Source organism: Hypanus sabinus (assembly GCF_030144855.1).
Source record: "Hypanus sabinus isolate sHypSab1 chromosome 24 unlocalized genomic scaffold, sHypSab1.hap1 SUPER_24_unloc_5, whole genome shotgun sequence".
NCBI classification, from domain to species: Eukaryota; Metazoa; Chordata; class Chondrichthyes; order Myliobatiformes; family Dasyatidae; genus Hypanus; species Hypanus sabinus.
In genome coordinates this window covers 375,492-400,616 of record NW_026778948.1, presented here as the reverse complement: position 1 = coordinate 400,616, position 25,125 = coordinate 375,492, and positions in this window count along the sequence as shown.

Genomic DNA, 25,125 nt, shown 5'->3' with positions numbered 1-25,125 from the left:
AATGCTGGGCCATGAGGTTACAGATTGTGGTTGATCCCCTGCCCTGGTGGTGATGTTAGACTGGGGGATACACTGGACCATGAGGTTACAAATTGTGGTTGATCCCCTGGCCTGGTGGTGATGTGAGACTGGGGGATACACTGGGCCATGAGGTTACAGATTGTGGTTGATCGCCTGCCCTGGTGGTGATGTGAGACTGGGGGATACACTGGGCCATGAGGTTTCAGATTGTGGTTGATCCCCTGGCCTGGTGGTGATGTGAGACTGGGGGATACACTGGTCCATGAGGTTACAGATTGTGGTTGATCCCCTGGCCTGGTGGTGATGTGAGACTGGGGGATACACTGGGCCATGAGGTTACAGATTGTGGTTGATCCCCTGGCCTGGTGGTGATGTGAGACTGGGGGATACACTGGGCCATGAGGTTACAGATTGTAGTTGATCCCCTGGCCTGGTGGTGATGTGAGACTGGGGGATACACTGGGCCATGAGGTTACAGATTGTGGTTGAGCCCCTGGCCTGGTGGTGATGTGAGACTGGGGGATACACTGGGCCATGAGGTTACAGATTGTGGTTGATCCCCTGGCCTGGTGGTGATGTGAGACTGGGGCATACACTGGGCCATGAGGTTACAGATTGTGGTTGATCCCCTGGCCTGGTGGTGATGTGAGACTGGGGGATACACTGGTCCATGAGGTTACAGATTGTGGTTGATCCCCTGGCCTGGTGGTGATGTGAGACTGGGGGATACACTGGGCCATGAGGTTACAGATTGTGGTTGATCCCCTGGCCTGGTGGTGATGTGAGACTGGGGGATACACTGGGCCATGAGGTTACAGATTGTGGTTGATCCCCTGGCCTGGTGGTGATGTGAGACTGGGGGATACACAGGGCCATGCGTTTACAGATTGTGATTGATCCCCTGGCCTGGTGGTGATGTGAGACTGGGGGATACACTGGGCCATGAGGTTACAGATTGCGGTTGATCCCCTGGCCTGGTGGTGATGTGAGACTGGGGGATACACTGGGCCATGAGGTTACAGATTGTGGTTGATCCCCTGGCCTGGTGGTGATGTGAGACTGGGGCATACACTGGGCCATGAGGTTACAGATTGTGGTTGATCCCCTGGCCTGGTGGTGATTTGAGACTGGGGGATACACTGGGCCATAAGGTTACAGATTGTGGTTGATCCCCTGGCCTGGTGGTGATGTGAGACTGGGGGATACACTGGGCCATGAAGTTACAGATTGTGGTTGATCCCCTGGCCTGATGGCGATGTTGGATTGGGGGATACACTGGTCCATGAGGTTACAGATTGTGGTTGATCCCCTGGCCTGGTGGTGATGTGAGACTGGGGGATACACTGGGCCATGAGGTTACAGATTGTGGTTGATCCCCTGGCCTGGTGTTGATGTGAGACTGGGGGATACACTGGGCCATGAGGTTACAGATTGTGGTTGATCCCCTGGCCTGGTGGTGATGTGAGACTGGGGGATACACAGGGCCATGAGTTTACAGATTGTGGTTGATCCCCTGGCCTGGTGGTGATGTGAGACTGGGGGATACACTGGGCCATGAGGTTACAGATTGTGTTTGATCCCCTGGCCTGGTGGTGATGTGAGACTGGGGGATACACAGGGCCATGAGGTTACACATTGTGGTTGATCCCCTGGCCTGGTGGTGATGTGAGACTGGGGGATACACTGGGCCATGAGGTTACAGATTGTGGTTGATCCCCTGGCCTGGTGGTGATTTGAGACTGGGGGATACACTGGTTCATGAGGTTACAGATTGTGGTTGATCCCCAGGCCTGGTGGTGATGTGAGACTGGGGGATACACTTGGCCATGAGGTTACAGATTGTGGTTGATCCCCTGGCCTGGTGGTGATTTGAGACTGGGGGATACACTGGTTCATGAGGTTACAGATTGTGGTTGATCCCCAGGCCTGGTGGTGATGTGAGACTGGGGGATACACTGGGCCATGAAGTTACAGATTGTGGTTGATCCCCTGGACTGGTGGTGATCTGAGACTGGGGGATACACTGGTTCATGAGGTTACAGATTGTGGTTGATCCCCAGGCCTGGTGGCGATGTTGGACTGGGGGATACACTGGGCCATGAGGTTACAGATTGTGGTTGATCCCCTGGCCTGGTGGTGATGTGAGACTGGGGGATACACTGGGCCATGAGGTTACAGATTGTGGTTGATCCCCTGGCCTGGTGGTGATGTGAGACTGAGGGATACACTGGGCCATGAAGTTACAGATTGTGTTTGATCCCCTGGCCTGGTGGTGATGTGAGACTGGGGGATACACTGGGCCGTGAGCTTACAGATTGTGGTTGATCCCCTGGCCTGGTGGTGATGTGAGACTGGGGGATACACTGGGCCATGAGGTTACAGATTGTGGGTGATCCCCTGGCCTGGTGGTGATGTGAGACTGGGGGATACACTGGGCCATGAGGTTACAGATTGTGGTTGATCCCCTGGCCTGGTGGTGATGTGAGACTGGGGGATACACTGGGCCATGAGGTTACAGATTGTGGTTGATCCCCTGGCCTGGTGGTGATGTTAGACTGGGGGATACACTGGGCCATGATGTTACAGATTGTGGTTGATCCCCTGGCCTGGTGGTCATGTGAGACTGGGGAATACACTGGGCCATGAGGCTACAGATTGTGGTTGATCCCCTGGCCTCGTGGTGATGTGAGACTGGGGGATACACTGCGCTATGATGTTACAGATTGTGGTTGATCCCCTGTCCTGGTGATAATGTGAGACTGGGGATACACTGGGCCATGAGGTTACAGATTGTGGTTGATCCCCTGGCCTGGTGGTGATGTGTGACTGGGGGATACACTGGGCCATGAGGTTACAGATTGTGGTTGATCCCCTGGCCTGGTGATGATGAGAGACTGGGGGATACACTGGGCCATGAGGTTACAGATTGTGATTGATCCCCTGGCCTGCTGGTAATGTGAGACTGGGGGATACACTGGGCCATGAAGTTACAGATTGTGTTTGATCCCCTGGCCTGGTGGTGATGTGAGACTGGGGGATACACTGGGCCATGAGGTTACAGATTGTGGGTGATCCCCTGGCCTTGTGGTGATATGAGACTGGGGGATACACTGGGCCATGAGGTTACAGATTGTGGGTGATCCCCTGGCCTTGTGGTGATGTGAGACTGGGGGATACACTGGGCCATGAGGTTACAGATTTTGGTTGATCCCCTGCCCTGGTGGTGATGTGAGACTGGGGGATACACTGGGCCGTGAGGTTACAGATTGTGGTTGATCCCCTGGCCTGGTGGTGATGTGAGGCTGGGGGATACACTGGGCTGTGAGGTTACAGATTGTGGTTGTTCCCCTGGCCTCGTGGTGATGTGAGACTGGGGGATACACTGGGCCATGAGGTTACAGATTGTGGTTGATCCCCTGGCCTGGTGGTGATGTGAGACTGGGGGATACACTGGGCTGTGAGGTTACAGATTGTGGTTGTTCCCCTGGCCTCGAGGTGATGTGAGACTGGGGGATACACTGGGCCGTGAGGTTCCACATTGTTGTTGATCCCCTGGCCTGGTGGTGATGTGAGACTGGGGGTACACTGGGCCATGAGGTTACAGATTGTGGTTGATCCCGTGCCCTGGTGGTGATGTTAGACTGGGGGAAATGCTGGGCAATGAAATTACAGATTGTGGTTGATCCCCTGGCCTGGTGGTGATGTGAGACTGTGGGATACACTGGGCCATGAGGTTACAGATTGTGATTGATCCCCTGGCCTGCTGGTGATGTGAGACTGGGGGATACACTGGGCCATGAAGTTACAGATTGTGTTTGATCCCCTGGCCTGGTGGTGATGTGAGACTGGGGGATACACTGGGCCATGAGGTTACAGATTGTGGGTGATCCCCTGGCCTTGTGGTGATGTGAGACTGGGGGATACACTGGGCCATGAGGTTACAGATTGTGGGTGATCCCCTGGACTTGTGGTGATGTGAGACTGGGGGATACACTGGGCCATGAGGTTACAGATTTTGGTTGATCCCCTGCCCTGGTGGTGATGTGAGACTGGGGGATACACTGGGGCGTGAGGTTACAGATTGTGGTTGATCCCCTGGCCTGGTGGTGATGTTGAGACTGGGGGATACACTGGGCCATGAGGTTACAGATTGTGGTTGATCCCCTTGCCTGGCGGTGATGTGAGACTGTGGGATACACTGTGCCATGAGGTTCCACATTGTTGTTGATCCCCTGGCCTGGTGGTGATGTGAGACTGGGGGTACACTGGGCCATGAGGTTACAGATTGTGGTTGATCCCGTGCCCTGGTGGTGATGTTAGACTGGGGGAAATGCTGGGCAATGAAATTACAGATTGTGGTTGATCCCCTGGCCTGGTGGTGATGTGAGACTGTGGGATACACTGGGCCATGAGGTTACAGATTGTGGTTGATCCCCTGGCCTGGTGGTGATGTTAGACTGGGGGAAATGCTGGGCCATGAAGTTACAGATTGTGGTTGATCCCCTGGCCTGGTGGTAATGTGAGACTGGGGGATACACTGGGCTATGAGGTTACAGGTTTTGGTTGATCCCCTGGCCTGGTGGTAATGTGAGACTGGGGAATACACTGGGCTATGAGGTTACAGGTTTTGGTTGATCCCTTGGCCGTGGTGATGTGAGACTGGGGGATACACTGGGCCATGAGGTTGCAGATTGAGTTTGTTCTCCTGGCCTGATGGTGATGTGAGACTGGGGGATACAGTGGGCCATGAGGTTACAGGTTGTGCTTGATCCCCTGACCTGGTGGTGATGTGAGACTGGGGTATACACTGGGCCATGAGGTTACAGATAGTGGTTGATCCACTGCCCTGGTGGTGATGTGAGACTGGGGGATACACTGGGCCATGAGGTTACAGATTGTGGTTGATCCCCTGGCCTGGTGGTGATGTGAGACTGGGGGATACACTGGGCCATAAGGTTACAGATTGTGGTTGATCACCTGGCCTGGTGGTGATGTGAGACTGGGGGTACACTGGGCCATGAGGTTTCAGATTGTGGTTGATCCCCTGGACTGGTGGTGATGTGAGACTGGGGAATACACAGGGTCATGAGTTTACAGATTGTGGTTGATCCCCTGGCCTGGTGGTGATGTGAAACTGGGGGATACACTGGGCCATGAGGTTACAGATTGTGGTTGATCCCCTGGCCTGGTGGTGATGTGAGACTGGGGGATACACTGGGCCATGAGGTTACAGATTGTGGTTGATCCCCTGGCCTGGTGGTGATGTGAGACTGGGGGATACACTGGGCCATGAGGTTACAGATTGTGGTTGATCCCCTGGCCTGGTGGTGATGTGAGACTGGGGGATACACAGGGCCATGAGTTTACAGATTGTGGTTGATCCCCTGGCCTGGTGGTGATGTGAGACTGGGGTATACACAGGGCCATGAGGTTACAGATTGTGGTTGATCCCCTGGCCTGGTCGTGATGTGAGACTGGAGGATACACAGGGCCATGAGGTTACAGAATGTGGTTGATCCCCTGGCCTGGTGGTGATGTGAGACTGGGGAATACACTGGGCCATGAGGTTACAGATTGTGGTTGATCCCCTGGCCTGGTGGTGATTTGAGACTGGGGGATACACTGGGCCATGAGGTTACAGATTGTGGTTGATCCCATGGCCTGGTGGTGATGTGAGACTGGGGGATACACTGGGCCATGAAGTTACAGATTGTGGTTGATCCCCTGGCCTGGTGGCGATGTTGGACTGGGGGATACACTGGGCCATGAGGTTACAGATTGTGGTTGATCCCCTGGCCTGATGTTAGACTGGGGGATACACTGGGCCATGAGGTTACAGATTGTGGTTGATCCCCTGGCCTGGTGGTGATGTGAGACTGGGGGATACACTGGGCCATGAGGTTATAGATTGTGTATGATCCCCTGGCCTGGTGGTGATGTGAGACTGGGGGATACACTGGGGCATGAGGTTACAGATTGTGGCTGATCCCCTGGCCTGGTGGTGATGTGAGACTGGGGGATACACTGGGCCATGAAGTTACAGATTGTGTTTGATCCCCTGGCCTGGTGGTGATGTGAGACTGGGGGATACACTGGGCCATGAGGTTACAGATTGTGGGTGATCCCCTGGCCTGGTGGTAATGTGAGACTGGGCGTACACTGGGCCATGATGTTACATATTGTGGTTGATCCCCTGGCCTGGTGGTGATGTGAGACTGGGGGATACACTGGGCCATGAGGTTACAGATTGTGGTTGATCCCCTGGCCTGGTGGTGATGTGAGACTGGGGCATGCACTGGGCCATGAGGTTACAGATTGTGGTTGATCCCCTGGCCTGGTGGTGATTTGAGACTGGGGGATACACTGGGCCATGAGGTTACAGATTGTGGTTGATCCCCTGGCCTGGTGGTGATGTGAGACTTGGGGATACACTGGGCCATGAAGTTACAGATTGTGGTAGATCCCCTGGCCTGGTGGCGATGTTGGACTGGGGGATACACTGGTCCATGAGGTTACAGATTGTGGTTGATCCCCTGGCCTGGTGGTGATGTGAGACTGGGGGATACACTGGGCCATGAGGTTACAGATTGTGGTTGATCCCCTGGCCTGGTGGTGATGTGAGACTGGGGGATACACAGGGCCATGAGGTTACAGATTGTGGTTGATCCCCTGGCCTGGTGGTGATCTGAGACTGGGGGATACACTGGGCCATGAGGTTCCACATTGTGGTTGATCCCCTGGCCTGGTGGTGATGTGAGACTGGGGGTACACTGGGCCATGAGGTTACAGATTGTGGTTGATCCCCTGGCCTGGTGGTGATGTGAGACTGGGGGATACACTGGGCCATGAGGTTAAAGATTGTGGTTGATCCCCTGGCCTGGTGGTGATGTGAGACTGGGGGATACACAGGGCCATGAGGTTACAGATTGTGGTTGATCCCCTGGCCTGGTGGTGATGTGAGACTGGGGGATACACTGGGCCATGAGGTTCCACATTGTGGTTGATCCCCTGGCCTGGTGGCGATGTTGGACTGGGGGATACACTGGGCCATGAGGTTACAGATTGTGGTTGATCCCCTGGCCTGATGTTAGACTGGGGGATACACTGGGCCATGAGGTTACAGATTGTGGTTGATCCCCTGGCCTGGTGGTGATGTGAGACTGGGGGATACACTGGGCCATGAGGTTACAGATTGTGGTTGATCCCCTGGCCTGGTGGTGATGTGAGACTGGGGGATACATTGGGGCATGAGGTTACAGATTGTGGTTGATCCCCTGTCCTGGTGGTGATGTGAGACGGGGGGATACACTGTGCCATGAAGTTACAGATTGTGTTTGATCCCCTGGCCTGGTGGTGATGTGAGACTGGGGGATACACTGGGCCATGAGGTTACAGATTGTGGTTGATCCCCTGGCCTGGTGGTGATGTGAGACTGGGGGATACACAGGGCCATGAGGTTACAGATTGTGGTTGATCCCCTGGCCTGGTGGTGATGTGAGACTGGGGGATACACTGGGCCATGAGGTTCCACATTGTGGTTGATCCCCTGGCCTGGTGGTGATGTGAGACTGGGGGTACACTGGGACATGAGGTTACAGATTGTGGTTGATCCCCTGGCCTGGTGGTGATGTGAGACTGGGGGATACACTGGGCCATGAGGTTACAGATTGTGGTTGATCCCCTGGCCTGGTGGTGATGTGAGACTGGGGGATACACAGGGCCATGAGGTTACAGATTGTGGTTGATCCCCTGGCCTGGTGGTGATGTGAGACTGGGGGATACACTGGGCCATGAGGTTCCACATTGTGGTTGATCCCCTGGCCTGGTGGCGATGTTGGACTGGGGGATACACTGGGCCATGAGGTTACAGATTGTGGTTGATCCCCTGGCCTGATGTTAGACTGGGGGATACACTGGGCCATGAGGTTACAGATTGTGGTTGATCCCCTGGCCTGGTGGTGATGTGAGACTGGGGGATACACTGGGCCATGAGGTTACAGATTGTGGTTGATCCCCTGGCCTGGTGGTGATGTGAGACTGGGGGATACATTGGGGCATGAGGTTACAGATTGTGGGTGATCCCCTGGCCTGGTGGTAATGTGAGACTGGGCGTACACTGGGCCATGATGTTACAGATTGTGGTTGATCCCCTGGCCTGGTGGTAATGTGAGACTGGGGAATACACTGGGCCATGAGGCTACAGATTGTGGTTGATCCCCTGGCCTCGTGGTGATGTGAGACTGGGGGATACACTGGGGCATGAGGTTACAGATTGTGGTTGATCCCCTGGCCTGGTGGTGATGTGAGACTGGGGGATACACTGGGCCAAGAGGTTACAGATTGTGGTTGATCCCCTTGCCTGGTGGTGATGTGAGACTGGGGGATACACTGGGCCATGAAGTTACAGATTGTGTTTGATCCCCTGGCCTGGTGGTGATGTGAGACTGGGGGATACACTGGGCCATGAGGTTACAGATTTTGGGTGATCCCCTGGCCTGGTGGTAATGTGAGACTGGGCGTACACTGGGCCATGATGTTACAGATTGTGGTTGTTCCCCTGGCCTGGTGGTGATGTGAGACTGGGGGATACACTGGGCCATGAGGTTACAGATTGTGGTTGATCCCCTGGCCTGGTGGTGATGTGAGACTGGGGGATACACTGGGCCATGAGGTTACAGATTGTGGTTGATCCCCTGGCCTGGTGGTGATGTGAGACTGGGGGATACACTGGGCCATGAAGTTACAGATTGTGGTTGATCCCCTGGCCTGGTGGCGATGTTGGACTGGGGGATACACTGGTCCATGAGGTTACAGATTGTGGTTGATCCCCTGGCTTGGTGGTGATGTGAGACTGGGCGATACACTGGGCCATGAGGTTACAGATTGTGGTTGATCCCCTGGCCTGGTGGTGATGTGAGACTGGGGGATACACTGGGCCATGAGGTTACAGATTGTGGTTGATCCCCTGGCCTGGTGGTGATGTGAGACTGGGGGATACACAGGGCCATGAGGTTACAGATTGTGGTTGATCCCCTGGCCTGGTCGTGATGTGAGACTGGGGGAATACACTGGGCCATGAGGTTACAGATTGTGGTTGATCCCCTGGCCTGGTGGTGATTTGAGACTGGGGGAAACACTGGGTCATGAGGTTACAGATTGTGATTGATCCCCTGGCCTGGTGGTGATGTGAGACTGGGGGATACACTGGGCCATGAAGTTACAGATTGTGGTTGATCCCCTGGCCTGGTGGCGATGTTGGACTGGGGGATACACTGGGCCATGAGGTTACAGATTGTGGTTGATCCCCTGGCCTGATGTTAGACTGGGGGATACACTGGGCCATGAGGTTACAGATTGTGGTTGATCCCCTGGCCTGGTGGTGATGTGAGACTGGGGGATACACTGGGCCATGAGGTTATAGATTGTGTATGATCCCCTGGCCTGGTGGTGATGTGAGACTGGGGGATACACTGGGGCATGAGGTTACAGATTGTGGTTGATCCCCTGGCCTGGTGGTGATGTGAGACTGGGGGATACACTGGGCCATGAAGTTACAGATTGTGTTTGATCCCCTGGCCTGGTGGTGATGTAAGACTGGGGGATACACTGGGCCATGAGGTTACAGATTGTGGGTGATCCCCTGGCCTGGTGGTAATGTGAGACTGGGCGTACACTGGGCCATGATGTTACATATTTTGGTTGATCCCCTGGCCTGGTGGTGATGTGAGACTGGGGGATACACTGGGCCATGAGGTTACAGATTGTGGTTGATCCCCTGGCCTGGTGGTGATGTGAGACTGGGGCATGCACTGGGCCATGAGGTTACAGATTGTGGTTGATCCCCTGGCCTGGTGGTGATTTGAGACTGGGGGATACACTGGGCCATGAGGTTACAGATTGTGGTTGATCCCCTGGCCTGGTGGTGATGTGAGACTTGGGGATACACTGGGCCATGAAGTTACAGATTGTGGTTGATCCCCTGGCCTGGTGGCGATGTTGGACTGGGGGATAGACTGGGCCATGAGGTTACAGATTGTGGTTGATCCCCTGGCCTGATGTTAGACTGGGGGATACACTGGGCCATGAGGTTACAGATTGTGGTTGATCCCCTGGCCTGGTGGTGATGTGAGACTGGGGGATACACTGGGCCATGAGGTTACAGATTGTGGTTGATCCCCTGGCCTGGTGGTGATGTGAGACTGGGGTATACATTGGGGCATGAGGTTACAGATTGTGGTTGATCCCCTGTCCTGGTGGTGATGTGAGACGGGGGGATACACTGGGCCATGAAGTTACAGATTGTGTTTGATCCCCTGGCCTGTTGGTGATGTGAGACTGGGGGATACACTGGGCCATGAGGTTACAGATTGTGGGTGATCCCCTGGCCTGGTGGTAATGTAAGACTGGGCGTACACTGGGCCATGATGTTACAGATTGTGGTTGATCCCCTGGCCTGGTGGTAATGTGAGACTGGGGAATACACTGGGCCATGAGGCTACAGATTGTGGTTGATCCCCTGGCCTCGTGGTGATGTGAGACTGGGGGATACACTGGGGCATGAGGTTACAGATTGTGGTTGATCCCCTGGCCTGGTGGTGATGTGAGACTGGGGGATACACTGGGCCAAGAGGTTACAGATTGTGTTTGATCCCCTTGCCTGGTGGTGATGTGAGACTGGGGGATACACTGGTCCATGAAGTTACAGATTGTGTTTGATCCCCTGGCCTGGTGGTGATGTGAGACTGGGGGATACACTGGGCCATGAGGTTACACATTTTGGGTGATCCCCTGGCCTGGTGGTAATGTGAGACTGGGCGTACACTGGGCCATGATGTTACAGATTGTGGTTGTTCCCCTGGCCTGGTGGTGATGTGAGACTGGGGGATACACTGGGCCATGAGGTTACAGATTGTGGTTGATCCCCTGGCCTGGTGGTGATGTGAGACTGGGGGATACACTGGGCCATGAGGTTACAGATTGTGGTTGATCCCCTGGCCTGGTGGTGATGTGAGACTGGGGGATACACTGGGCCATGAAGTTACAGATTGAGGTTGATCCCCTGGCCTGGTGGCGATGTTGGACTGGGGGATACACTGGTCCATGAGGTTACAGATTGTGGTTGATCCCCTGGCTTGGTGGTGATGTGAGACTGGGCGATACACTGGGCCATGAGGTTACAGATTGTGGTTGATCCCCTGGCCTGGTGGTGATGTGAGACTGGGGGATACACTGGGCCATGAGGTTACAGATTGTGGTTGATCCCCTGGCCTGGTGGTGATGTGAGACTGGGGGATACACAGGGCCATGAGTTTACAGATTGTGGTTGATCCCCTGGCCTGGTGGTGATGTGAGACTGGGGGAAACACTGGGCCATGAGGTTACAGATTGTGGTTGATCCCCTGGCCTGGTGGTGATGTGAGACTGGGGGATACACTGGGCCATGAGGTTACAGATTGTGGTTGATCCCCTGGCCTGGTGGTGATTTGAGACTGGGGGATACACTGGGCCATGAGGTTACAGATTGTGGGTGATCCCCTGGCCTGGTGGTAATGTGAGACTGGGCGTACACTGGGCCATGATGTTACATATTTTGGTTGATCCCCTGGCCTGGTGGTGATGTGAGACTGGGGGATACACTGGGCCATGAGGTTACAGATTGTGGTTGATCCCCTGGCCTGGTGGTGATGTGAGACTGGGGCATGCACTGGGCCATGAGGTTACAGATTGTGGTTGATCCCCTGGCCTGGTGGTGATTTGAGACTGGGGGATACACTGGGCCATGAGGTTACAGATTGTGGTTGATCCCCTGGCCTGGTGGTGATGTGAGACTTGGGGATACACTGGGCCATGAAGTTACAGATTGTGGTTGATCCCCTGACCTGGTGGCGATGTTGGACTGGGGGATACACTGGTCCATGAGGTTACAGATTGTGGTTGATCCCCTGGCCTGGTGGTGATGTGAGACTGGGGGATACACTGGGCCATGAGGTTACAGATTGTGGTTGATCCCCTGGCCTGGTGGTGATGTGAGACTGGGGGATACACAGGGCCATGAGGTTACAGATTGTGGTTGATCCCCTGGCCTGGTGGTGATTTGAGACTGGGGGATACACTGGTCCATGAAGTTACAGATTGTGGTTGATCCCCTGGCCTGGTGGCGATGTTGGACTGGGGGATAGACTGGGCCATGAGGTTACAGATTGTGGTTGATCCCCTGGCCTGATGTTAGACTGGGGGATACACTGGGCCATGAGGTTACAGATTGTGGTTGATCCCCTGGCCTGGTGGTGATGTGAGACTGGGGGATACACTGGGCCATGAGGTTACAGATTGTGGTTGATCCCCTGGCCTGGTGGTGATGTGAGACTGGGGGATACATTGGGGCATGAGGTTACAGATTGTGGTTGATCCCCTGTCCTGGTGGTGATGTGAGACGGGGGGATACACTGGGCCATGAAGTTACAGATTGTGTTTGATCCCCTGGCCTGGTGGTGATGTGAGACTGGGGGATACACTGGGCCATGAGGTTACAGATTGTGGGTGATCCCCTGGCCTGGTGGTAATGTGAGACTGGGCGTACACTGGGCCATGATGTTACAGATTGTGGTTGATCCCCTGGCCTGGTGGTAATGTGAGACTGGGGAATACACTGGGCCATGAGGCTACAGATTGTGGTTGATCCCCTGGCCTCGTGGTGATGTGAGACTGGGGGATACACTGGGGCATGAGGTTACAGATTGTGGTTGATCCCCTGGCCTGGTGGTGATGTGAGACTGGGGGATACACTGGGCCAAGAGGTTACAGATTGTGTTTGATCCCCTTGCCTGGTGGTGATGTGAGACTGGGGGATACACTGGTCCATGAAGTTACAGATTGTGTTTGATCCCCTGGCCTGGTGGTGATGTGAGACTGGGGGATACACTGGGCCATGAGGTTACAGATTTTGGGTGATCCCCTGGCCTGGTGGTAATGTGAGACTGGGCGTACACTGGGCCATGATGTTACAGATTGTGGTTGTTCCCCTGGCCTGGTGGTGATGTGAGACTGGGGGATACACTGGGCCATGAGGTTACAGATTGTGGTTGATCCCCTGGCCTGGTGGTGATGTGAGACTGGGGGATACACTGGGCCATGAGGTTACAGATTGTGGTTGATCCCCTGGCCTGGTGGTGATGTGAGACTGGGGGATACACTGGGCCATGAAGTTACAGATTGTGGTTGATCCCCTGGCCTGGTGGCGATGTTGGACTGGGGGATACACTGGTCCATGAGGTTACAGATTGTGGTTGATCCCCTGGCTTGGTGGTGATGTGAGACTGGGCGATACACTGGGCCATGAGGTTACAGATTGTGGTTGATCCCCTGGCCTGGTGGTGATGTGAGACTGGGGGATACACTGGGCCATGAGGTTACAGATTGTGGTTGATCCCCTGGCCTGGTGGTGATGTGAGACTGGGGGATACACAGGGCCATGAGTTTACAGATTGTGGTTGATCCCCTGGCCTGGTGGTGATGTGAGACTGGGGGAAACACTGGGCCATGAGGTTACAGATTGTGGTTGATCCCCTGGCCTGGTGGTGATGTGAGACTGGGGGATACACTGGGCCATGAGTTTACAGATTGTGGTTGATCCCCTGGCCTGGTGGTGATTTGAGACTGGGGGATACACTGGATCATGAGGTTACAGATTGTGGTTGATCCCCTGGCCTGGTGGTGATGTGAGACTGGGGGATACACTGGGCCATGAAGTTACAGATTGTGGTTGATCCCCTGGCCTGGTGGCGATGTTGGACTGGGGGATACACTGAGCCATGAGGTTACAGATTGTGGTTGATCCCCTGGCCTGATGTTAGACTGGGGGATACACTGGGCCATGAGGTTACAGATTGTGGTTGATCCCCTGGCCTGGTGGTGATGTGAGACTGGGGGATACACTGGGCCATGAGGTTACAGATTGTGGTTGATCCCCTGGCCTGCTGGTGATGTGAGACTGGGGGATACACTGGGGCATGAGGTTACAGATTGTGGTTGATCCCCTGGCCTGGTGGTGATGTGAGACTGGGGGATACACTGGGCCATGAAGTTACAGATTGTGTTTGATCCCCTGGCCTGGTGGTGATGTGAGACTCGGGGATACACTGGGCCATGAGGTTACAGATTGTGGGTGATCCCCTGGCCTGGTGATAATGTGAGACGGGGCGTACACTGGGCCATGATGTTACAGATTGTGGTTGATCCCCTGGCCTGGTGGTAATGTGAGACTGGGGAATACACTGTGCCATGAGGCTACAGATTGTGGTTGATCCCCTGGCCTGGTGGTGATGTGAGACTGGGGGATACACTGGGCTGTGAGGTTACAGATTGTGGTTGATCCCCTGCCCTGGTGGTGATGTGAGACTGGGGGATACACTGGGCCATGAGGTTACAGATTGTGGTTGATCCCCTGCCCTGGTGGTGATGTGAGACTGGGGGATACACTGGGCCATGAGGTTACAGATTGTGGTTGATCCCCTGGCCTGGTGGTGATGTGAGACTGGGGGATACACTGGGCTGTGAGGTTACAGATTGTGGTTGTTCCCCTGGCCTCGTGGTGATGTGAGACTGGGGGATACACTGGGCCATGAGGTTACAGATTGTGGTTGATCCCCTGGCCTGCTGGTGATGTGAGACTGGGGGATACACTGGGGCATGAGGTTACAGATTGTGGTTGAACCCCTGGCCTGGTGGTGATGTGAGACTGGGGGATACACTGGGCCATGAAGTTACAGATTGTGTTTGATCCCCTGGCCTGGTGGTGATGTGAGACTCGGGGATACACTGGGCCATGAGGTTACAGATTGTGGGTGATCCCCTGGCCTGGTGGTAATGTGAGACTGGGCGTACACTGGGCCATGATGTTACAGATTGTGGCTGATCCGCTGGCCTCGTGGTGATGTGAGACTGGGGGATAAACTGGGCCATGAGGTTACAGATTGTGTTTGATCCCCTGGCCTGGTGGTGATGTGAGACTGGGGGATACAGTGGGCCATGAGGTTACAGATTGTGGTTGATCCCCTGCCCTGGTGGTGATGTGAGACTGGGGGATACACTGGGCCATGAGGTTACAGATTGTGGTTGATCCCCTGGCCTGGTGGTGATGTGAGACTGGGGGATACACTGTGCTGTGAGGTTACAGATTGTGGTTGTTCCCCTGGCCTCGTGGTGATGTGAGACTGGGGGATACACTGGGCCATGAGGTTACAGATTGTGGTTGATCCCCTGGCCTGGTGTTGATGTGAGACTGGGGGATACACTGGGCCATGAGGTTCCACATTGTGGTTGATCCCCTGGCCTGGTGGTGATGTGAGACTGGGGGTACACTGGGCCATGAGGTTACAGATTGTGGTTGATCCCGTGGCCTGGTGGTGATGTTAGACTGGGGGAAATGCTGGGCCATGAGGTTACAGATTGTGGTTGATCCCCTGGCCTGGTGGTGATGTGAGACTGGGGGATACACTGGGCCATGAAGTTACAGATTGTGGTTGATCCCCTGGCCTGGTGGTGATGTGAGACTGGGGGATGCACTGGGCCATGAGGTTACAGATTGTGGTTGATCCCCTGGCCTGGTGGTGATGTGTAACTGGGGGATACACTGGGCCATGAGGTTACAGATTGTGGTTGATCCCCTGGCCTGGTGGTGATGTGAGACTGGGGGATACACTGGGCCATGAAGTTACAGATTGTGGTTGATCCCCTGGCCTGGTGGCGATGTTGGACTGGGGGATACACTGGTCCATGAGGTTACAGATTGTGGTTGATCCCCTGGCTTGGTGGTGATGTGAGACTGGGCGATACACTGGGCCATGAGGTTACAGATTGTGGTTGATCCCCTGGCCTGGTGGTGATGTGAGACTGGGGGATACACTGGGCCATGAGGTTACAGATTGTGGTTGATCCCCTGGCCTGGTGGTGATGTGAGACTGGGGGATACACAGGGCCATGAGTTTACAGATTGTGGTTGATCCCCTGGCCTGGTGGTGATGTGAGACTGGGGGAAACACTGGGCCATGAGGTTACAGATTGTGGTTGATCCCCTGGCCTGGTGGTGATGTGAGACTGGGGGATACACTGGGCCATGAGGTTACAGATTGTGGTTGATCCCCTGGCCTGGTGGTGATTTGAGACTGGGGGATACACTGGATCATGAGGTTACAGATTGTGGTTGATCCCCTGGCCTGGTGGTGATGTGAGACTGGGGGATACACTGGGCCATGAAGTTACAGATTGTGGTTGATCCCCTGGCCTGGTGGCGATGTTGGACTGGGGGATACACTGAGCCATGAGGTTACAGATTGTGGTTGATCCCCTGGCCTGATGTTAGACTGGGGGATACACTGGGCCATGAGGTTACAGATTGTGGTTGATCCCCTGGCCTGGTGGTGATGTGAGACTGGGGGATACACTGGGCCATGAGGTTACAGATTGTGGTTGATCCCCTGGCCTGCTGGTGATGTGAGACTGGGGGATACACTGGGGCATGAGGTTACAGATTGTGGTTGATCCCCTGGCCTGGTGGTGATGTGAGACTGGGGGATACACTGGGCCATGAAGTTACAGATTGTGTTTGATCCCCTGGCCTGGTGGTGATGTGAGACTCGGGGATACACTGGGCCATGAGGTTACAGATTGTGGGTGATCCCCTGGCCTGGTGATAATGTGAGACGGGGCGTACACTGGGCCATGATGTTACAGATTGTGGTTGATCCCCTGGCCTGGTGGTAATGTGAGACTGGGGAATACACTGTGCCATGAGGCTACAGATTGTGGTTGATCCCCTGGCCTGGTGGTGATGTGAGACTGGGGGATACACTGGGCTGTGAGGTTACAGATTGTGGTTGATCCCCTGCCCTGGTGGTGATGTGAGACTGGGGGATACACTGGGCCATGAGGTTACAGATTGTGGTTGATCCCCTGCCCTGGTGGTGATGTGAGACTGGGGGATACACTGGGCCATGAGGTTACAGATTGTGGTTGATCCCCTGGCCTGGTGGTGATGTGAGACTGGGGGATACACTGGGCTGTGAGGTTACAGATTGTGGTTGTTCCCCTGGCCTCGTGGTGATGTGAGACTGGGGGATACACTGGGCCATGAGGTTACAGATTGTGGTTGATCCCCTGGCCTGCTGGTGATGTGAGACTGGGGGATACACTGGGGCATGAGGTTACAGATTGTGGTTGAACCCCTGGCCTGGTGGTGATGTGAGACTGGGGGATACACTGGGCCATGAAGTTACAGATTGTGTTTGATCCCCTGGCCTGGTGGTGATGTGAGACTCGGGGATACACTGGGCCATGAGGTTACAGATTGTGGGTGATCCCCTGGCCTGGTGGTAATGTGAGACTGGGCGTACACTGGGCCATGATGTTACAGATTGTGGCTGATCCGCTGGCCTCGTGGTGATGTGAGACTGGGGGATAAACTGGGCCATGAGGTTACAGATTGTGTTTGATCCCCTGGCCTGGTGGTGATGTGAGACTGGGGGATACAGTGGGCCATGAGGTTACAGATTGTGGTTGATCCCCTGCCCTGGTGGTGATGTGAGACTGGGGGATACACTGGGCCATGAGGTTACAGATTGTGGTTGATCCCCTGGCCTGGTGGTGATGTGAGACTGGGGGATACACTGTGCTGTGAGGTTACAGATTGTGGTTGTTCCCCTGGCCTCGTGGTGATGTGAGACTGGGGGATACACTGGGCCATGAGGTTACAGATTGTGGTTGATCCCCTGGCCTGGTGTTGATGTGAGACTGGGGGATACACTGGGCCATGAGGTTCCACATTGTGGTTGATCCCCTGGCCTGGTGGTGATGTGAGACTGGGGGTACACTGGGCCATGAGGTTACAGATTGTGGTTGATCCCGTGGCCTGGTGGTGATGTTAGACTGGGGGAAATGCTGGGCCATGTGGTTACAGATTGTGGTTGATCCCCTGGCCTGGTGGTGATGTGAGACTGGGGGATACACTGGGCCATGAAGTTACAGATTGTGGTTGATCCCCTGGCCTGGTGGTGATGTGAGACTGGGGGATGCACTGGGCCATGAGGTTACAGATTGTGGTTGATCCCCTGGCCTGGTGGTGATGTGTAACTGGGGGATACACTGGGCCATGAGGTTACAGATTGTGGTTGATCCCCTGGCCTGGAGGTGATGTGAGACTGGGGGATACACTGGGCCATGAGGTTACAGATTGTGGTTGATCCCCTGGCCTGGTGGTGATGTGAGACTGGGGCATACACTGGGCCATGAGGTTACAGATTGTGGTTGATCCCCTGGCCTGGTGGTGATTTGAGACTGTGGGATACACTGGGCCATGAGGTTACAGATTGTGGTTGATCCCCTGGCCTGGTGGTGATGTGAGACTGCGGGATACACTGGGCCATGAAGTTACAGATTGTGGTTGATCCCCTGGCCTGGTGGCGATGTTGGACTGGGGGATACACTGGTCCATGAGGTTACAGATTGTGGTTGATCCCCTGGCTTGGTGGTGATGTGAGACTGGGCGATACACTGGGCCATGAGGTTACAGATTGTGGTTGATCCCCTGGCCTGGTGGTGATGTGAGACTGGGGGATACACTGGGCCATGAGGTTACAGATTGTGGTTGATCCCCTGGCCTGGTGGTGATGTGAGACTGGGGGATACACAGGGCCATGAGTTTACAGATTGTGGTTGATCCCCTGGCCTGGTGGTGATGTGAGACTGGGGGAAGCACTGGGCCATGAGGTTACAGATTGTGGTTGATCCCCTGGCCTGGTGGTGATGTGAGACTGGGGGATACACTGGGCCATGAGGTTACAGATTGTGGTTGATCCCCTGGCCTTGTGGTGATGTGAGACTGGGGGATACACTGGGTCATGAGGTTACAGATTGTGGTTGATCCCCTGGCCTGGTGGTGATGTGAGACTGGGGGATACACTGGGCCATGAAGTTACAGATTGTGGTTGATCCCCTGGCCTGGTGGCGATGTTGGACAGGGGGATACACTGGGCCATGAGGTTACAGATTGTGGTTGATCCCCTGGCCTGATGTTAGACTGGGGGATACACTGGGCCATGAGGTTACAGATTGTGGTTGATCCCCTGGCCTGGTGGTGATGTGAGACTGGGGGATACACTGGGCCATGAGGTTACAGATTGTGGTTGATCCCCTGGCCTGGTGGTGATGTGAGACTGGGGGATACACTGGGGCATGAGGTTACAGATTGTGGTTGATGCCCTGGCCTGGTGGTGATGTGAGACTGGGGGATACACTGGGCCATGAAGTTACAGATTGTGTTTGATCCCCTGGCCTGGTGGTGATGTGAGACTCAGGGATACACTGGGCCATGAGGTTACAGATTGTGGGTGATCCCCTGGCCTGGTGGTAATGTGAGACTGGGCGTACACTGGGCCATGATGTTACAGATTGTGGTTGATCCCCTGGCCTGGTGGTAATGTGAGACTGGGGAATACACTGGGCCATGAGGCTACAGATTGTGGTTGATCCCCTGGCCTCGTGGTGATGTGAGACTGGGGGATACACTGCGCTATGATGTTACAGATTGTGGTTGATCCCCTGGCCTGGTGTTGATGTGAGACTGGGGGATACACTGGGCCATGAGGTTACAGATTGTGGTTGATCCCCTGGCCTGGTGGTGATGTGAGACTGGGGGATACACTGCGCTATGATGTTACAGATTGTGGTTGATCCCCTGGCCTGGTGGTGATGTGAGACTGGGGGATACACTGGGCCATGAGGTTACAGATTGTGGCTGATTCGCTGGCCTCGTGGTGATGTGAGACTGGGGGATACACTGGGCCATGAGGTTACAGATTGTGGTTGATCCCCTGGCCTGGTGGTAATGTGAGACTGGGGAATACACTGGGCCATGAGGCTACAGATTGTGGTTGATCCCCTGGCCTCGTGGTGATGTGAGACTGGGGGATACACTGCGCCATAAGGTTACAGATTGTGGTTGATCCCCTGGCCTGGTGTTGATGTGAGACTGGGGGATACACTGCGCCATGAGGTTACAGATTGTGGTTGATCCCCTGGCCTGGTGGTGATGTGAGACTGGGGGATACACTGGGCCATGAGGTTACAGATTGTGGTTGATCCCCTGGCCTGATGTTAGACTGGGGGATACACTGGGCCATGAGGTTACAGATTGTGGTTGATCCCCTGGCCTGGTGGTGATGTGAGACTGGGGGATACACTGGGCCATGAGGTTACAGATTGTGGTTGATCCCCTAGCCTTGTGGTGATGTGAGACTGGGGGATACACTGGGTCATGAGGTTACAGATTGTGGTTGATCCCCTGGCCTGGTGGTGATGTGAGACTGGGGGATACACTGGGCCATGAAGTTACAGATTGTGGTTGATCCCCTGGCCTGGTGGCGATGTTGGACTGGGGGATACACTGGGCCATGAGGTTACAGATTGTGGTTGATCCCCTGGCCTGATGTTAGACTGGGGGATACATTTTGCCATGAGGTTACAGATTGTGGTTGATCCCCTGGCCTGGTGGTGATGTGAGATTGGGGGATACACTGGGCCATGAGGTTACAGATTGTGGTTGATCCCCTGGCCTGGTGGTGATGTGAGACTGGGGGATACACTGGGGCATGAGGTTACAGATTGTGGTTGATGCCCTGGCCTGGTGGTGATGTGAGACTGGGGGATACACTGGGCCATGAAGTTACAGATTGTGTTTGATCCCCTGGCCTGGTGGTGATGTGAGACTCAGGGATACACTGGGCCATGAGGTTACAGATTGTGGGTGATCCCCTGGCCTGGTGGTAATGTGAGACTGGGCGTACACTGGGCCATGATGTTACAGATTGTGGTTGATCCCCTGGCCTGGTGGTAATGTGAGACTGGGGAATACACTGGGCCATGAGGCTACAGATTGTGGTTGATCCCCTGGCCTCGTGGTGATGTGAGACTGGGGGATACACTGCGCTATGATGTTACAGATTGTGGTTGATCCCCTGGCCTGGTGTTGATGTGAGACTGGGGGATACACTGGGCCATGAGGTTACAGATTGTGGTTGATCCCCTGGCCTGGTGGTGATGTGAGACTGGGGGATACACTGCGCTATGATGTTACAGATTGTGGTTGATCCCCTGGCCTGGTGGTGATGTGAGACTGGGGGATACACTGGGCCATGAGGTTACAGATTGTGGCTGATCCGCTGGCCTCGTGGTGATGTGAGACTGGGGGATACACTGGGCCATGAGGTTACAGATTGTGGTTGATCCCCTGGCCTGGTGGTAATGTGAGACTGGGGAATACACTGGGCCATGAGGTTACAGATTGTGGTTGATCCCCTGGCCTGGTGGTGATGTGAGACTGGGGGATACACTGGGCCATGAGGTTACAGATTGTGGTTGATCCCCTGGCCTGATGTTAGACTGGGGGATACACTGGGCCATGAGGTTACAGATTGTGGTTGATCCCCTGGCCTGGTGGTGATGTGAGACTGGGGGATACACTGGGCCATGAGGTTACAGATTGTTGTTGATCCCCTGGCCTGGTGGTGATGTGAGACTGGGGGATACACTGGGCCATGAGGTTACAGATTGTGGTTGATCCCCTGCCCTGGTGGTGATGTGAGACTGGGGGATACACTGGGCCATGAGGTTACAGATTGTGGTTGATCCCCTGGCCTGGTGGTGATGTGAGACTGGGGGATACACTGGGCTGTGAGGTTACAGATTGTGGTTGTTCCCCTGGCCTCGTGGTGATGTGAGACTGGGGGATACACTGGGCCATGAGGTTACAGATTGTGGTTGATCCCCTGGCCTGGTGTTGATGTGAGACTGGGGGATACACTGGGCCATGAGGTTACAGATTGTGGTTGATCCCCTGGCCTGGTGGTGATGTGAGACTGGGGGTACACTGGGCCATGAGGTTACAGATTGTTGTTGATCCCCTGGCCTGGTGGTGATGTGAGACTGGGGGATACACTGGGCCATGAACTTACAAATTGTGGTTGATCCCCTGGCCTGGTGGTGATGTGAGACTGGGGGATGCACTGGGCCATGAGATTACAGATTCTGGGTGATCCCCTGGCCTGGTGGTAATGTGAGACTGGGGGATACACAGGGCCATGAAGTTACAGATTGTGGTTGATCCCCTGGCCTGGTGGTGATGTGAGACTGGGGGATGCACTGGGCCATGAGATGACAGATTCTGGGTGATCCCCTGGCCTGGTGGTAATGTGAGACTGGGCGTACACTGGGCCATGATGTTACAGATTGTGGTTGTTCCCCTGGCCTGGTGGTGATGTGAGACTGGGGGATACACTGGGCCATGAGGTTACAGATTGTGGTTGATCCCCTGGCCTAGTGGTGATGTGAGACTGGGGGATAAACTGGGCCATGAGGTTACAGATTGTGTTTGATCCCCTGGCCTGGTGGTGATTTGAGACTGGGGGATACACTGGGCCATGAGGTTACAGATTGTGGTTGATCCCCTGCCCTGGTGGTGATGTGAGACTGGGGGATACACTGGGCCATGAGGTTACAGATTGTGGTTGATCCCCTGGCCTGGTGGTGATGTGAGACTGGGGGATACACTGTGCTGTGAGGTTACAGATTGTGGTTGTTCCCCTGGCCTCGTGGTGATGTGAGACTGGGGGATACACTGGGCCATGAGGTTACAGATTGTGGTTGATCCCCTGGCCTGGTGTTGATGTGAGACTGGGGGATACACTGGGCCATGAGGTTCCACATTGTGGTTGATCCCCTGGCCTGGTGGTGATGTGAGACTGGGGGTACACTGGGCCATGAGGTTACAGATTGTGGTTGATCCCGTGGCCTGGTGGTGATGTTAGACTGGGGGAAATGCTGGGCCATGTGGTTACAGATTGTGGTTGATCCCCTGGCCTGGTGGTGATGTGAGACTGGGGGATACACTGGGGCATGAAGTTACAGATTGTGGTTGATCCCCTGGCCTGGTGGTGATGTGAGACTGGGGGATGCACTGGGCCATGAGGTTACAGATTGTGGTTGATCCCCTGGCCTGGTGGTGATGTGTAACTGGGGGATACACTGGGCCATGAGGTTACAGATTGTGGTTGATCCCCTGGCCTGGAGGTGATGTGAGACTGGGGGATACACTGGGCCATGAGGTTACAGATTGTGGTTGATCCCCTGGCCTGGTGGTGATGTGAGACTGGGGCATACACTGGGCCATGAGGTTACAGATTGTGGTTGATCCCCTGGCCTGGTGGTGATTTGAGACTGTGGGATACACTGGGCCATGAGGTTACAGATTGTGGTTGATCCCCTGGCCTGGTGGTGATGTGAGACTGCGGGATACACTGGGCCATGAAGTTACAGATTGTGGTTGATCCCCTGGCCTGGTGGCGATGTTGGACTGGGGGATACACTGGTCCATGAGGTTACAGATTGTGGTTGATCCCCTGGCTTGGTGGTGATGTGAGACTGGGCGATACACTGGGCCATGAGGTTACAGATTGTGGTTGATCCCCTGGCCTGGTGGTGATGTGAGACTGGGGGATACACTGGGCCATGAGGTTACAGATTGTGGTTGATCCCCTGGCCTGGTGGTGATGTGAGACTGGGGGATACACAGGGCCATGAGTTTACAGATTGTGGTTGATCCCCTGGCCTGGTGGTGATGTGAGACTGGGGGAAGCACTGGGCCATGAGGTTACAGATTGTGGTTGATCCCCTGGCCTGGTGGTGATGTGAGACTGGGGGATACACTGGGCCATGAGGTTACAGATTGTGGTTGATCCCCTGGCCTTGTGGTGATGTGAGACTGGGGGATACACTGGGTCATGAGGTTACAGATTGTGGTTGATCCCCTGGCCTGGTGGTGATGTGAGACTGGGGGATACACTGGGCCATGAAGTTACAGATTGTGGTTGATCCCCTGGCCTGGTGGCGATGTTGGACAGGGGGATACACTGGGCCATGAGGTTACAGATTGTGGTTGATCCCCTGGCCTGATGTTAGACTGGGGGATACACTGGGCCATGAGGTTACAGATTGTGGTTGATCCCCTGGCCTGGTGGTGATGTGAGACTGGGGGATACACTGGGCCATGAGGTTACAGATTGTGGTTGATCCCCTGGCCTGGTGGTGATGTGAGACTGGGGGATACACTGGGGCATGAGGTTACAGATTGTGGTTGATGCCCTGGCCTGGTGGTGATGTGAGACTGGGGGATACACTGGGCCATGAAGTTACAGATTGTGTTTGATCCCCTGGCCTGGTGGTGATGTGAGACTCAGGGATACACTGGGCCATGAGGTTACAGATTGTGGGTGATCCCCTGGCCTGGTGGTAATGTGAGACTGGGCGTACACTGGGCCATGATGTTACAGATTGTGGTTGATCCCCTGGCCTGGTGGTAATGTGAGACTGGGGAATACACTGGGCCATGAGGCTACAGATTGTGGTTGATCCCCTGGCCTCGTGGTGATGTGAGATTGGGGGATACACTGCGCTATGATGTTACAGATTGTGGTTGATCCCCTGGCCTGGTGTTGATGTGAGACTGGGGGATACACTGGGCCATGAGGTTACAGATTGTGGTTGATCCCCTGGCCTGGTGGTGATGTGAGACTGGGGGATACACTGCGCTATGATGTTACAGATTGTGGTTGATCCCCTGGCCTGGTGGTGATGTGAGACTGGGGGATACACTGGGCCATGAGGTTACAGATTGTGGCTGATTCGCTGGCCTCGTGGTGATGTGAGACTGGGGGATACACTGGGCCATGAGGTTACAGATTGTGGTTGATCCCCTGGCCTGGTGGTAATGTGAGACTGGGGAATACACTGGGCCATGAGGCTACAGATTGTGGTTGATCCCCTGGCCTCGTGGTGATGTGAGACTGGGGGATACACTGCGCCATAAGGTTACAGATTGTGGTTGATCCCCTGGCCTGGTGTTGATGTGAGACTGGGGGATACACTGCGCCATGAGGTTACAGATTGTGGTTGATCCCCTGGCCTGGTGGTGATGTGAGACTGGGGGATACACTGGGCCATGAGGTTACAGATTGTGGTTGATCCCCTGGCCTGATGTTAGACTGGGGGATACACTGG